The following is a 15,336-nucleotide window of genomic DNA, read 5'->3' on the forward strand; positions in this document are numbered from 1 at the left end:
TTGAAGGGCTGAAACAACCGGGGAACGACATCAATCTATATCTGGGGCTGCTGAAGGAGGAGCTAGACACGCTGTGGAAAACGCCAGCCAATACGTGGGACGCCGCAGAGAAAGAATATTTCCCTATGAGAGCCGCACTGCTCACGACGGTGCACGACTATCTCGGTTACGGATATCTTGCGGGGCAGGTAGTCCACGGATTTTCTGGATGCGTAAGGTGCATGGATGACACAACGTATCGCCAGCTAGATAGAGATCCCGGGTCTTTGAAAACTGTGTTCATGGGACATCGAAGGTGGCTTCGCGATGATGACCCGTGGAGGAAACGCAAGGATCTGTTCGATGGTGAAACCGAACCCCGAAAACGCCCGTGTATGAGGAGCGGCGAGGAAATAGACGAGCTGTTGAAAAATTGGAAAGACTGCCCACTGCCGGGAAAGAAGCAAAAGGCGCCAGAGCCGGGAAAGAAGCGAAAGGCGCCAGAGCCGCTGCTGAAGGTATGGAAAACGAGGTCTGTTTTCTGGGACTTGCCGTACTGGAAGATCCACCGTGTGCCTCACAGCCTTGATGTCATGCATATCACGAAGAACGTGTGTGAGAGTCTGCTTGGTACCCTGCTCAACATGCCAGAGAGGACCAAAGATGGGCTGAAAGCAAGGGCAGACTTGAAATCAATGGGCATCAGGCAGGAGCTTCACGCTAATGATGATGATGATGATGATGAGGCGAAGCAGGACACAGAAAGTCGTTGCAAAGGCAAAAAGGCCAAGAAGACCGGAAATGACTACCCTCCCACGTGCTTCACTCTAAGTCAGGAGGAGATCGAGCAGTTTTTCACCTGCCTCCTAGGAGTAAAACTTCCTTATGGTTACGCGGGGAAGATAAGCAGATACCTAGACCCAGCGAAGCAGAAGTTCAGCGGGATGAAGTCTCACGACTGTCACATGCTGATGACGCAGATACTTCCAGTTGCAATCCGTGGGATCATGGACGCGCATGTCCGTGAAACGCTATTTGGCCTATGCAACTTTTTCGATGTCATATCTCGGAAGTCGATTGGCGTGAGGCAACTCAGAAGGCTACAGGAAGAGATCGTGGTGATACTATGCGAGCTTGAGATGTACTTCCCGCCCGCATTCTTCGACGTTATGGTGCATCTGCTGGTCCATATCGTGGAGGATATCATCCAACTCGGGCCGACGTTCCTGCACAGCATGATGCCGTTCGAAAGGATGAATGGTGTCATCAAAGGATACGTTCGCAACATGTCACGTCCAGAGGGAATTATAGCCAGGGGCTTTCTGACCGAAGAGTGCATCTCCTACTGCACGAATTATCTAGGCATCGAGAACCCCGTTGGTCTGCCCGTCAACAGGCACCTCGGCAGGCTCGCTGGATGGGGTCACCGTGAGGGTCGCCGCGAAATGCATGTCGACTTCGAGGGTCGACTCGTCGACTTTGAAAGAGCAAACCTAGTCGTGCTACAACACATAGACGTGGTCGATCCTTGGGTGGTAGAGCACAAAACCTTTATTGAGAAGACATACAATGACCGAGGCCAACAGAGGACGGACGGAGATATACTCAAAGAGCACAACTCATGTTTCACGCGTTGGTTCAAGCAGAAGCTTCTGTCGTACCCTTTACATGAAGATTCTTCCGCGGAAGAACAACTCATATTCGCCTTGTTACAGGGCGCCGAGCACAACCTGATGACCTATGAGGCGTACGATATCAACGGCTACACATTCTACACTGTGGACAAGGACATGAAGAGCGATGGTTATCAAAACTCTGGGGTAACGATGGAATCCTACACTGGTAACGACAAGGACAGATACTACGGAAGGATCGAGGAGATCTGGGAGCTGAGCTACGCTGGAGACAAGGTCCCGATGTTCCGTGTCAGATGGGCCAAGAGCGTCCTAAAAGAAGACCGGTATTTCACCACCATGGTTATACCCGAAGCCAAATCCAAGACCGCGGGCGCAAACGTCACCGTGAAAAATGAGCCATGGGTACTGGCTTCCCAAGTGGACCAATGCTTCTTCATTACCGACCCGTCAAAGCCCAGTCGTGTTGTTTTGAGGAGAGGCAAAAGGAAGATCATCGGAATGGATGGAGTAGCCAATGAGAAAGACTTCGACAAGTACGGCGACCCGAAGATCGAACATGACGACGACGATGAAGTAGAAGCACACACCACAAGAAGAAGCAGGACCACCCTACCTAAAGGACGTCCGTTCCACAGAAGAACTCCATTTGCGAAAAAGAAGGGCAAGAAGATTGTGAACAGATAGCTTGCTAAGATCGATTGTATTTAAATCGTACTCTTCATTTCTCGATTGTATTTCATGGGCACTTTTTGATATCATGAATATTTTTAAATTTCATGGGCACTTTTTGAATTCATGAGGACACTTGATCTCGATCCCCCTCCATCTCGATTTCGATTCCCCCTCCATCTCGATCTCGATCCCCCTCCATCTCGATCCCACCCGCACCCTCCCCCGCTAGCTCCACCGCCGCCGACGACCCACCGCAACCCTCCCCCGCTCCACCGCCGCCGACGAGCATCCGGCCCCCCGCACCCTCCCCCGCTCCACCGCCGCCAATGGGCACCCCCCGCACCCTTCCCCGCTCCACCGCTCCACCGCTCCACCACCGCCGCCGATGATATTTTCAAGTAACAAATTTGAACATATTTTTTAAAAAATTATTACTGTTTTTATAAAAAAAATATTACTGTTATGATTAAAACAAAATTCTAATGGCGCACCGAGGGGTGGTGCGCCATTAGAATAGTCGTACTTATGGCGCACGAGGGGGTGGTGCGCCATTAGAAAGCTTCCCCCACACTAAATTCTAATGGCGCACCACCCCTCAGTGCGCCATTAGAATAGTCGTACTTATGGCGCACGAGGGGGTGGTGCGCCATTAGAAATCTTCCCCCCACACTAAATCCCCAATCTCTCTAATCTCTCCCCTGCCTCATCGATCTCACCCGCTGCCCCCCGGCCGTGTTCGCCGTCCCCGAGCAGCGTGGCCAGTCCGGACCAGGGAGGAGTGCCCCATGCACCCACCCGACCGCGCCGCCGCCTCGTCTCCTCCCACCTCTCACCCCTCCGACCGGATCGGCGGAACCCCCTCCCCCGCCTCCCGCCGCCTTCCCGCGCCGCCCACTCCGACCTCGCCGTCCCCGAGCAACAGCAGCAGCAGCAGCGCTCCGCCCCCTCGCGCTAGCCTAGGGCTTCCGCTCAGGTCTCGCCCCCTGTGACCTTGGCCACTTCGTTGCCTCCTGGTAGAGCAGAGATTCTACTGCTTGTCTTGTGTTTTTCTGGGTTGCTGCATGCGCGCGAGAGAGGAACTTACTCCCAGTGAACTTACTAGCATTTTATGTTACTGCTTGATTACTAGCATTGGGTAGCACCAGTAAACCTTATTTCGTGTATATTCACCTAGCTTACATCACCACAGCTCTATTTAAATCTCATTGCCGAAATTATATCTAGCAAATATCATCTCTGGCACTGCTTGTGCTTGTATGTGTTTGTAAATTGAAAACCTGGAGTAGAACAAGTCCATGCATCACAATCTATCATAATCTATTCCCCAAGCTATCACAATCTATCATAATTTATGTGTCCAGCTATCATAATTTGATTAGTTCCATAAATTTGTATGACCACAGATTTAGAAAATTTTCAGAGATTTGTATGACCAAAGATACAGTTCAGATTTGATTAGTTCCATAAATTTGTATGACCAAATATATATTTCAGATTTGTATAGTTTCAGAGATTTGTATGACCAAAGATACAGTTCAGATTTGAATTGTTTCAGAAATTGGTATGACCAAAGATGCTATTGTATATAAATGGGCTGCTGTTGAACTGTTCTTCATCTTTACAGTGCTGTTGTATAGAAATATGCTGAATTTTCTGCTCTGATTGTTGCTCAAAGAAATTTAGCACAAAAATGGGGTCCTGGGAGACGCCGCTGCTGCTTGAGGCCCTTGAGAGGCCCTTCGTATCGTGATGATTTTGCAGGTACCCCGAGAGGCCCTTGAGTTTGCCGAAATGTCGATTAACTTCCGTTCCGGCAAATTCGGGTACTCCATATGTCCTATTTTCAGCAAAGGTCATGCTGAAATTTTCCGTGAATTTTAGCATGACTTTGCTAAAAATCGGACATATGAGGTACTTGCTACTAATGCATGGGCTGGAGTATCTTAGTACTTAATTAAGTAGGATCAACTGCCCCTTTATTCTTGCTGTATTAAATCATAGGTGGCAATAGAGCCAAGTGATTAGTGCCAAGTGATTAGGCCCAACCTAGGGTGCCTCGGCATCGATAAACCCTAAATGATGTAAACTTAACTTGGCTGCCCCGGATGCCTCGATGTCGATGAGAACCTAAATGCTGTACGCTTAGGCTTTTAGGGTGCCTCGGCGTCGACAAACCCTAAATGATGAAAGCTTAGGCTTTTAGGGTGCCTCGGTGTCGACAAACCCTAAATGATGAGACCATGATCTTGTTCCTTGACAATAACCGACTTTTTGACCAAACTTTTTTCCTATTTAGAGCGAAACATGGCCCACAACGATGAGGCCGGTGGTTCAGGCGGCAAGCAATTCTGGGAGCTGTCCCAGGATATGTCATCATCATCATCGGACGACGAAAGTCTCCTGGCGGAGTGCGACTGGTGCCACGACGATCGAGGTCTGTGCGACATGCCTCATCTGGACGATAATCGGCGCTTCAGCATTAAGCTCAAGGAGACCTTCGAAGTTGAAACGGTACACAACGACGACAAGAGTTATTTTCATAATTAAGCATGACTTCAACTATTTCAACGTGTAATTTTCATCGTTTACAATTCGAGTATAGCTTATCCCATGCCATGCAAGACGCTATGTCTTGGAGAGGATGGATTTTGAAGACCATGAAATTTCTGAAACAAAAAAAATTCACCTAAGGACTCATCACGATGTGGACTTTGAAGTAAATCTATATAATTCTGAGAGCGTAACCCATTTTGGTTGCAAAAATTGGGAAGCATTTTGCAAGATGTATGGTTTTGATGAGGGTATGCTTATCACCATGGATCTTGGTAATCCTGACATCAACCAAGACAATATGGACATTTGGGTCCTTGTTGACACGCCTCCAGTTCTACCGCTATGTGAGTTTCTCAAACATAGTTATTAGCTAATTTATATTGTTTATTTCAAAATAGTTGACAGCTTATTTCCATTGACAGCTTATTTTTATTGTTCAAAGAATGTGCGGGAGATGGTAGACAAAACCCACTACACCGATGGCTTCGAATTAACAACTTACAAGGAGAAAAATCATTTGGTCGGATTTTGTACTGACATTGAGAATTACAATATCTACAATCAAACTCCTCAATATTATGGTAAATACGTGCCACTAGTGCATGTGTTCAACTACGGTAACTACCATGGAGATACCCTGGTAAGATTTTTACTATTACGACATCCGTGCATCTTTTGCATACTTCTAAAACTAGTACATCATTGCTAACTATGAAGTTATTACTATGTTTTTCAACAGATAATCCCAGAGAATTGTGTTCCTCATATGATGTACCTGAAAGGTAGTGTTAATGTTTTGAACATACAGCCAGGCCGTCCTACGAATCTCAACTGTCCATACGAGATTTCTAAAAAAAGTGGAGACATGAAAATCAAAGGATGGAAGAAATGTATGGACAGTCGTAAGGAGCTTCTTGGAAGCAAAAGGAAGCGAAGCGCAAGAATTGGAGACAGGATGTTCTCCATTCTCCATAATGGAGAGTCAGAGTCTATATTTTTTAATGCTATTTTAGCTTAAATAGGGTATTTAGGTCCTGCCTAATACTGATGATCATGTGCTAAGAACAATTAAGTAGGGTTGGTTCGAAGACTATCAAGATGATGATCGTATGACTTGTTATGAATAACGAGTAGAAGTTGTATGATGATGATTAGTAGGACTTGTTAGGATTAGTATTACTTCCGGCAAACTCGATACTCGCAGTCTTGAGACTTGTAATGTTTTATCTTTGTTCGGTCTTTTGAATTCGGAGACTAATATGATGAATTGTATTCGGAGACTAATTTTCTATTGTATTCGATGAATCTGATGTTGCTGTGTGCTGCTGTCTATATTCTGTCTAATAATATATTTTATATTCTGTCTAATAATATATTTTGTAACCTGCGCAAAAATCAGAAAAGAAAAAAAACCAAATATTCATACTAATGGCGCATCACCACCAGGTGCGCCATTAGTATGCCAAAGGATACTAATGGCGCATCAACAAAGAATGCGCCATTAGTATGACAAAGCCATGCTTACGTATGGCCCCCCGGGAGGCACACTAATGACGCATGCTGTTACATACTAATGGCGCACTAGTTGGTGCGCCATTAGTATACCAGATACTAATGGCGCACCTATGATGCGCCATTAGTAAGATATACTAGTGGCGTGCTACTAATGACGCACTGGTAATGCGCCATTAGTAGGCATTTTCCTAGTAGTGTACAATTTTGATCGGTTGTAAGGCGATGACAAATGAAACTAACTCAACTACACTGAAGGAGCTACATGACCGGGCTAATTAGCGTCTGCTAACAGCTGCCGGATGCATGCCTATACGCTCCATGTGCTTGACAAAATAGTTTTTGAGTGTACTGTATGCTCTCTGGTTGATTGGCTAGCTAGCTTTGCCTGGTGCGTATGTTCGCAATCCAGCCGGGACAAAACTCCTTATGCGTCTATGTTCACTTACTTGGGGGCGTCAGCGTTACGTGGCGACGGGGCCGTCGCGGGCGTCGGGGGCGTCGGCGGCATCGGCGTGAGGTGGCGTCGGGGGCGTCGCGGGCGTAGATGGTGTTGAGGGAGGCGTTCGCAGATGGCGTCGGGGCCGTCGGTGGCGTCGGCGTGAGGTGGCGTCGGGGGCGTCGCGGGCGTAGATGGCGTCGGGGGAGGCGTACGCAGATGGCTAGGGTTTGGCGGCGTGTACTGGCGATCGTGGAGGCGGTGTGGACTGCCGATCGTGGAGGCATGGAGGCGGCGTCCACTTGGGCTTTAACCCCCGATGGATATGCATATATACGCGGGGCCTATCCACTAATTTTTCTTCTACGAACACATTCATTAGTTTTTTTCTCAATCATTAGTTATATTGATTGATAAGTACTTTTTTTTACTCCGCCAAATGGCACGAGACTTTTTCCACACGTTGGCATCACCGTCGACAGCACCCACGCCGATTTGCATATTTTTCCGACGCTCGATGCATTTCCTAGGATTTTCCTGGTGAAAATGCCCTAAAACACTGCCCGGACGTGACGCAACGTTCGTTTGGTCTCCATTTTCGTTCCAACCTGGCATGGGCCCCTACGTAGGCCGTGCCCACATGTACGCACACTTTGGTGCAATTGCATGCGTGCGATCACGTGGACCTTGTGCAACGAGCCCAGTTTCGGTCTACTGGAGGGGCGGTTCCCAACTACGATTTTTATTTTACTCCGCCGAATGGCACGATACTTTTTCCACATGTTGGCATCATCGTCGAAAGCACCCATGCCGATTTGCATATTTTTCCGACGCTCGATGTATTTCCTAGGATTTTCCCGGTGAAAATGCCCTAAAACACTGCCCGGACGTGACGCGTCGTTCGTTTGGTGTCCGTTTTCGTTCAAACCTTGCGTGGGCCCCTATGTAGGCTGTGCCCACATGTACGCACACTTTGGTGCAATTTCATGCATGCGATCATGTGGACCTTGTGCAACGAGCCCGGTTTCGGTCTACCGGAGAGGCGGTTCCCAACTACGATTTTTATTTTACTCCGCCGAATGGCACGAGACTTTTTCCACATGTTGGCATCACCGTCGACAGCATCCACGCCGATTTGCATATTTTTCCGACGCTTGATGCATTTCCTAGGATTTTCCTGGTGAAAATGCCCTAAAACACTGCCCGGACGTGACGCAACGTTCGTTTTGTGTCCGTTTTTGTTCCAACCTTGCGGGGGGCCCGTACGTAGGCCGTGCCCACATGTACGCACACTTTGGTTGTCAGGACCCCGATTCCAAGCCACATCGATCTAGCCGGTAACACCTCATATCACTTTGCGGCCTCACGCACGGTATCCCACAGGTGTCGCCTTACCATGGCTCGGGACCGTTTGTGCCTTTTGGCTCACGTATATGATAGTGTCGCTAGCATCCATATGACAGAGAACCCGGGCCGACATGGCTAGTCGTGAACCCAAAGCGACACAGACCTATGGAGACAGGCATACATGAATCACATCGAGCATGTCGGTCATCAGCGAGTGATTCCGGGCTGTAGCACTGGGCTAACAGGACTCCGAGGAACCCGGGCTGTAGCAGGCTAGGCAGGACTCCGGAAGTCACCGCGTGACATTTCCCCGAAGGGACAGACATAGGAACGAAGTGAAACACATGCCGGCCAGTCAAGTGTCCTGAACAGTAGTGCTGGGCTAGCAGGACTCCGGTGTACCGGGCTGTAGCGGACTACTATGGCTCGAGGAACACTAGACTACATTTCCCCATAAGAAAGGCTGCCGAGGATAAACAACTAGATTGTCGGATCCCACTCATACCAAGCATTTCAATCATACACACAATATGCCCGATATGAGTACATACAACATGGCATCACAATAAAACTCTACAACTCAAGTACTTTATTTAAAGGCTCCAGGGAGCCATACATAACATGTTCATACAGATAGGGGTCACATGACCCGACACTCAAGTCATACAAACATACAAGCACATGCGGAAGCAACTAGTCTGAGTACAGACTCTAGAAGAAAGAAGGCTTCTCGAAGCCTGTCTATCTACATAGGGCCCTCCATGGCCAGGATCACCACCTGGGTGGCTAGTCACTCATAGACGTCAAGGTCTACGTAGAACCCATCGGAGGGGGCGGTGTTGTCGTCTGAAAACAGTAATTAAGCAAACATGAGTACAAAGGTACTCAGCAAGTCTTACACCAGAACCTACTATACATGCTTATTCCCAAGAAGGTGGTGGGGTTAATGCAGCAAGCCAGCTTTGACTCTTGGCTAAGCTATCCTACGGAAATCCACCAGTAAAATAGTTTTCGCACACGAGTCCACTACTCACCAACACAATACTCCACCGGGGATCCTCCCTCGTCATCCTACGAGAGGGCCATCCTCGGTACTCACACTTATCTTGAGTCTTTTAGTAGTATCCATTAACTTGTCTATGAACTGTATAGGCAACCTAGTAGTCCTTTACCGCAGACGCGGCTATTCGAATAGTTTTATACCCTGCAGGGGTGTACTTCTTCATACACGCTTTCACCACTTACCGCCGTTTACACGACATGTACTCGGCAACCTTCAAGCGGAAGCCCAGCGAGGGTGTCGGCCACGGCCTACCTAAACACTTAAGTCTCTAGTCCAGGTTTATCGCCTATCCAGGTTCCATCCGCAGGGAGTCCGGCCGAGGTTTCCACATACGGCCCCGAACGATGTGTACAGGGTTCCCGAGACACCAAACGGGTGACTCGGTACACCGTGCCACGGTGTATCTACCGCAACATAGCCCACCCCTAGGGTCAGCGCTACGCACGACCGCCAACACATAACCTACAAACATCAGAAACTATTTGCAACTCCTGGACAAAGTACTAGGGTGATTAAGAAGCCGAGAGGGTCCATTTGTTTCGGGCCCAATGTACGGTAGTAACTGCATCTTAAATCACACATACAGATCTCAGTTCTTATGGACGGCCTCAATGAAACAACCCACCATGTACTCCTACATGGCCTCTCATCGATACCTTTACTAAAACATGTTCAACACATCCCTCATATTACCGACAGAAGCATTTCACTCTAGCCCATCACCCAGATGAACCAGACCTGACACAACTCTAAGCATAGCAGGCATAGCAAGGTAGGAATCACATACATGGCTCAATCAACTCCTACACATGCTAGTGGGTTTCATCTAGTTACTGTGGCAATGACAGGTCATGCAGAGGATAAGGCTTCAACTACCGTAACACACAGCAGTTTGAATCACGTTGTCTTAATGCAGTAAACCAGAGCAGAAGCGAGAACATGGGTTTGTATCGAAATGATCAATGGGTTGCTTGCCTGATGGAGTGGTAGTGGGATACTGCCCTTCAGTTGGATACTCGTGAATATCCTCGGAGGCAGAACCTACCACGAAGAACACATCGGAACACAATCAACACAGGACGATATGCAATAATATGATGCATGCTATGACATGGTGATATGAATGTGTCTTGGCCTAATGCAAGTTATAACAGAAAGGAATGAACTCATTTGAATCAAAGATTCATATATTAGCTCATTAAACATGGCCTTAATAGTGCATTTCCTTATTCTGCTTAAACAGCAAGATAATCTTGTTTTGTCATGCATGAAACCATTACAGATGGATAGATTGAATTTTTCTGATCATTTTTCATATATAAATCTTTGCATTTGGAGCTATGGTTGATTTTCTATGATTTTTAGAAGTTTTGACTATTTTCTGGAATTTCCTATTAAAGAATAAATCCAGTAATTTAATTACTGCGTCAGCATTACGTTAGGGTGACGTCAGTGGTCAACGGGGACGTCCAGGTCAAACCTGACTGGTGGGTCCCGCGTGTCAGTAGTTAATTAAGCTAATTATTTTTAATTAAAACTAATCTGATTTAGTTAACAGAGGGGGCCCACTTGTCATTGACTCAGGGGAGTCAAACTGGGGTTAAACCCCTGGTCAGCGGGGCTAATCCCGCCGGCGACTCGACACCGGCAAGGCCCGAGACGGTGGCGCGGCTCGGAAAACGCCCACAGGGCACGGGCGAGGCCGTTCTTGGGCTCGTTAGAGAGCTCTTGCAGGCGCGCATCTAGTGGTGGTGGAGGCCAGGCCTATGGTGGCCGGAGACAACGACGGCGAGCTCCAAGGCGGTGGCCGGAGTTCGGCCATGTGCGGGGTTTGGGCTGCGGCGTGCAAACACGGAAACTGAGGCGCTAGCGAGGCACTACGTGATGCGGCAAGCACGTTGCATAGCACGGGATGACCAAATGGTCGCCGGAGCGACGCTGGCGACAAGCTCGAGCGGAGACGAGCTTCGGCCATGGTGGAACTATGGCCTAGAGGGTGCAAACGCGTGGGAAAGAAGAGGGGAAAAGCGGCGGAGCTCACAGGGAGGTCGATGAGCAGATCAGTGGGCTCGGGGGCGACCGGAGCGAGGCTAATCGATGAATGGCGTCCGGCGGGTACCGAGGTCGAAGACGGCGCGATAGCGGCGATGCAGGGCCTCCGGCGAAGCGTGGCTCGGTGGGGAGGGCGTGGGCGTCGTGGCGGAGTGGTTTGGCTAGTCGGAGGGGCGAGGGGGTGGCTCTGGCGTCGTCTACGGCGAACGGCAGCGAGGAACACGCTCGGGCATCGCGGGAGAGAGTGAGGGAGATGAGGGGGAGAGTGAGCGAGGATGAGAGGGGGACGTGGGGGTCGCTTGGCATCCCTGGACGTCTCCAGGACGTTGGCAGAAGCAGGAGGTGGCCGGCGTGTGGCCGCGGGCGCCGGCCACGCGCTCCGCGTCCTTCTGGCGGGAGGAGGATGACGACTGGCAGCCAGTCGGCTGGGCCGAGCCAGGTGGGCTGGGCCAGCATAGGTGAGGCCCAGGTAGCTTCCCTCTCTCTCTTTTATTTTTATTTGTTTCTGTTTTTCTATTTAACTGCAATGTTGGGCTTTAATTAAAATACTAAAATGTTTCCAAAAATCCTGAAAATAATTTTGGGCTCTGTTTAGAATATTTCCAACAACAAACATTTATTTCCAGAATTATTTGAGCATTTAAATTATTTTATAGCATTTAAATGCCCAAATTCAAATATTTATGATTTAATTCAATGACCTTCTATTGACCTAGAAAATTGTGCACCAATTTTTCCAGAGGTTTTAACCCAAGACAAAGAGGATGAACTTTTTAGAAGGGCATTTCAGGTTCATTGAAAATAATTTTAGTAAACCCTAGTTGTTTCCAGGGGGGTGATGGGGGTTTTTGCTTTCCCCATTTCAAATTTAAGAGAAATTTAAACATGATGCACACTCTAATGCTTGAACTAGCTAGGGTGTGACAACTCACCCCCACTCAAAAGAATCTCGTCTCGAGATTTAGGATCCTCCAGGAAGAAGGTGGGGTACTCGAGTCGAAGACGATCCTCCCTTTCCCAAGTGGCTTCTTTCTCGGAATGGTGTGACCATTGAACCTTGAGAAACTTGATATTCTGACGTCGAGTGGTACGCTCAGCTTGATCAAGGATACGAACGGGATATTCCCGATAGGAGAGGTTATCTTGTAGATCAAGCGTTTCGTGGTCCACTCCACGGATAGGATCCGCGAAGCAACGCCTGAGTTGTGAAACATGGAAGACATCGTGAACTCTGGAAAGATGCGGAGGTAGTTCCAATTGGCAGGCAACTTCTCCTCGTTTGGCAAGAATGCTGAAAGTGCAACTATCCCTAGGTGGTTTTGGTAATTCATAACAACATATAGCTCATTAAGCTAATGCTATTCCAAGATGATTATTTCAGGAAAGCTCAATGATTGGCATGGCATGGATATGAAAGTGGAACCCTCAAAATGCTAAGGACAATGGATTGGCTCAAGCTCAAAAGCTCAAGACTCTTCATTTTATATTTTAGTGATCCAAGATCACATTGAGTCCATAGGAAAAGCCAATACTATTAAGGAGGGATGAGGTGTTGCTTAATGAGCCTCTTGCTTCATGTGCTTAGTGATATGCTCCAAAACCCTCAACTACTTTCCCATATCCACATATGACCTAAACTCTAAGCCAAACTCGGTCCTACCGATTTTTCCTATCCGGCGCCACCGAGTTTCACTTGTCATTAGCCACTGCCAAACCCTAGCAATTCGGTTCTACCGATAAGGATCTCGGTCCCACCGAGATGGGGTTGCAAACTCTCTGTTTCCCTTTCGTAACTTTTCGGTCCCACCGAAAGAGCGAATCGGTCCCACCGAGATTGCAATGTAAACTCAGTGTTTCCCCTTTGTAACTTTTCGGTCTCATCGAGTTCCACTCGGTCTCACCGAAAGAGCAAATCGGTCCCACCGAGTTTGCCTGACCAACTCTCTGGTTAGCTAATTACCAAATTCGGTCTCACCGAGTTCGTGTAATCGGTCTCACCGAGATTACGTTATGCCCAAACCCTAACCGAATCGGTCCCACCGAGTTGCATGTCGGTCCCACCGAAATTCCTAACGGTCACTAGGTTTACATTTTCGGTCCGACCGAGTTCATTTATTCGGTCCCACCGAGATTGGAAAACTGTGTAACGGTTGGATTTTGTGTGGAGGCTATATATACCCCTCCACCTCTTTCTCATTGAGTGAGAGAGCCATCAGAACACACACATCATTCCAACTCATTTGTTCTGAGAGAGAACCACCTACTCATGTGTTGAGATCAAGACATTCCATTCCTACCATATGAATCTTGATCTCTAGCCTTCCCAAGTTGCTTTCCACTCAAATCTTCTTTCCACCAAATCCAAATCCTATGAGAGAGAGTTGAGTGTTGGGGAGACTATCATTTGAAGCACAAGAGCAAGGAGTTCATTACCTACACACCATTTGTTACTTGTTGGAGAGTGGTGTCTCCTAGATTGGCTAGGTGTTACTTGGGAGCCTCCGACAAGATTGTGGAGTTGAACCAAGGAGTTTGTAAGGGCAAGGAGATCGCCTACTTCATGAAGATCTACCGCTAGTGAGGCAAGTCCTTCGTGGGCGATGGCCATGGTGGGATAGACAAGGTTGCTTCTTCGTGGACCCTTTGTGGGTGGTTGCTTCTTCGTGGACCCTTCGTGGGTGGAGCCCTCCGTGGACTCGCGCAACCGTTGCCCTTGGGTGGAGCCCTGTGTGGACTCGCGCAACCGTTACCCTTCGTGGGTTGAAGTCTCCATCAACGTGGATGTAGGATAGCACCACCTATCCGAACCACGGGAAAAACATCCGTGTCTCCAATAGCGTTTGAATTCTCCAAACCCTTCCCTTTATATTCTTGCAAGTTGCATGCTTTACTTTCCGCTGCCAATATACTCTTTGCATGCTTGCTTGAATTGTGTGATGATTACTTGACTTGTACTAAAATAGCTAAAATCTGCCAAGAACTAAAATTGGGAAAATGTTAAGTTTTTATTTGGTCAAGTAGTCTAATCACCCCCTCTAGACATACTTTCGATCCTACAAGTGGTATCAGAGCCAGGTTTCCATTTGCTTGATCTCCATAGCTTTTGGTGGTCATAGCCTTGGTTTCACAACCTAGGAGAGTATGGCGTCTAGCGAGGGAAATTATCATCGTAGAGGTCCTTACTTTGATGGTACTAATTTTGCTAGTTGGAAGCATAAAATGAAAATGCATATTCTTGGACATAACCCCGCTGTTTGGGCTATTGTGTGTGTTGGTCTGCAAGGTGACTTCTTTGATGGGAGAGAACCAAACCGTGAAGCTACCGCGGAAGAGTTGAAGATGTTGCAATACAATGCTCAAGCTTGTGATATTCTCTTCAACGGATTGTGCCCCGAAGAATTCAACAAAATCAGCCGCCTTGAGAATGCAAAGGAAATTTGGGACACTTTGATTGATATGCACGAAGGTACCGACTCCGTCAAGGAATCCAAGTTGGATGTGCTTCAAAGCCAACTTGACAATTCAAGATGAAGGATGGTGAAGGTGTCGCTGAAATGTACTCTAGGCTTGCTCTCATCACAAATGAGATTGCCGGCTTAGGAAGTGAAGAGATGACCGATAAATTCATCATCAAGAAGATCCTAAGAGCCTTGGATGGAAAATATGATACCGTGTGCACATTGATCCAAATGATGCCCAATTACAAAGATCTCAAGCCAACGGAGGTGATTGGAAGAATTGTTGCTCATGAGATGTCACTTAAGGATAAAGAGGAACTTCACAACAAATCAAGTGGTGCCTATAAAGCCTCATGTGAAGCCCCTACATCATCAAGTGAGAAACAAGACTTCAATGAAGAATTGAGCTTAATGGTGAAGAACTTCAACAAGTTCTACAAGAGTAGAAGCAAAGATAGAAGCTCCAAATCAAGGTCCTACAATGACAAAAGATCTTCTAGTCGAGAGCCAAACTGTTACAATTGTGGAAGACCCGGACACTATTCCAATGAGTGTACGGCTCCCTACAAGAGAATAGAAGATTCTCCAAAAAGAAGAAGCAAAGGATCACCACCAAGAGAGAGA

The sequence above is a fragment of the Triticum urartu genome, chromosome 7A (genome assembly GCF_056163025.1).
Source record: "Triticum urartu cultivar PI428250 chromosome 7A, HENAU_Tu73, whole genome shotgun sequence".
Classification (NCBI taxonomy): Eukaryota; Viridiplantae; Streptophyta; class Magnoliopsida; order Poales; family Poaceae; genus Triticum; species Triticum urartu.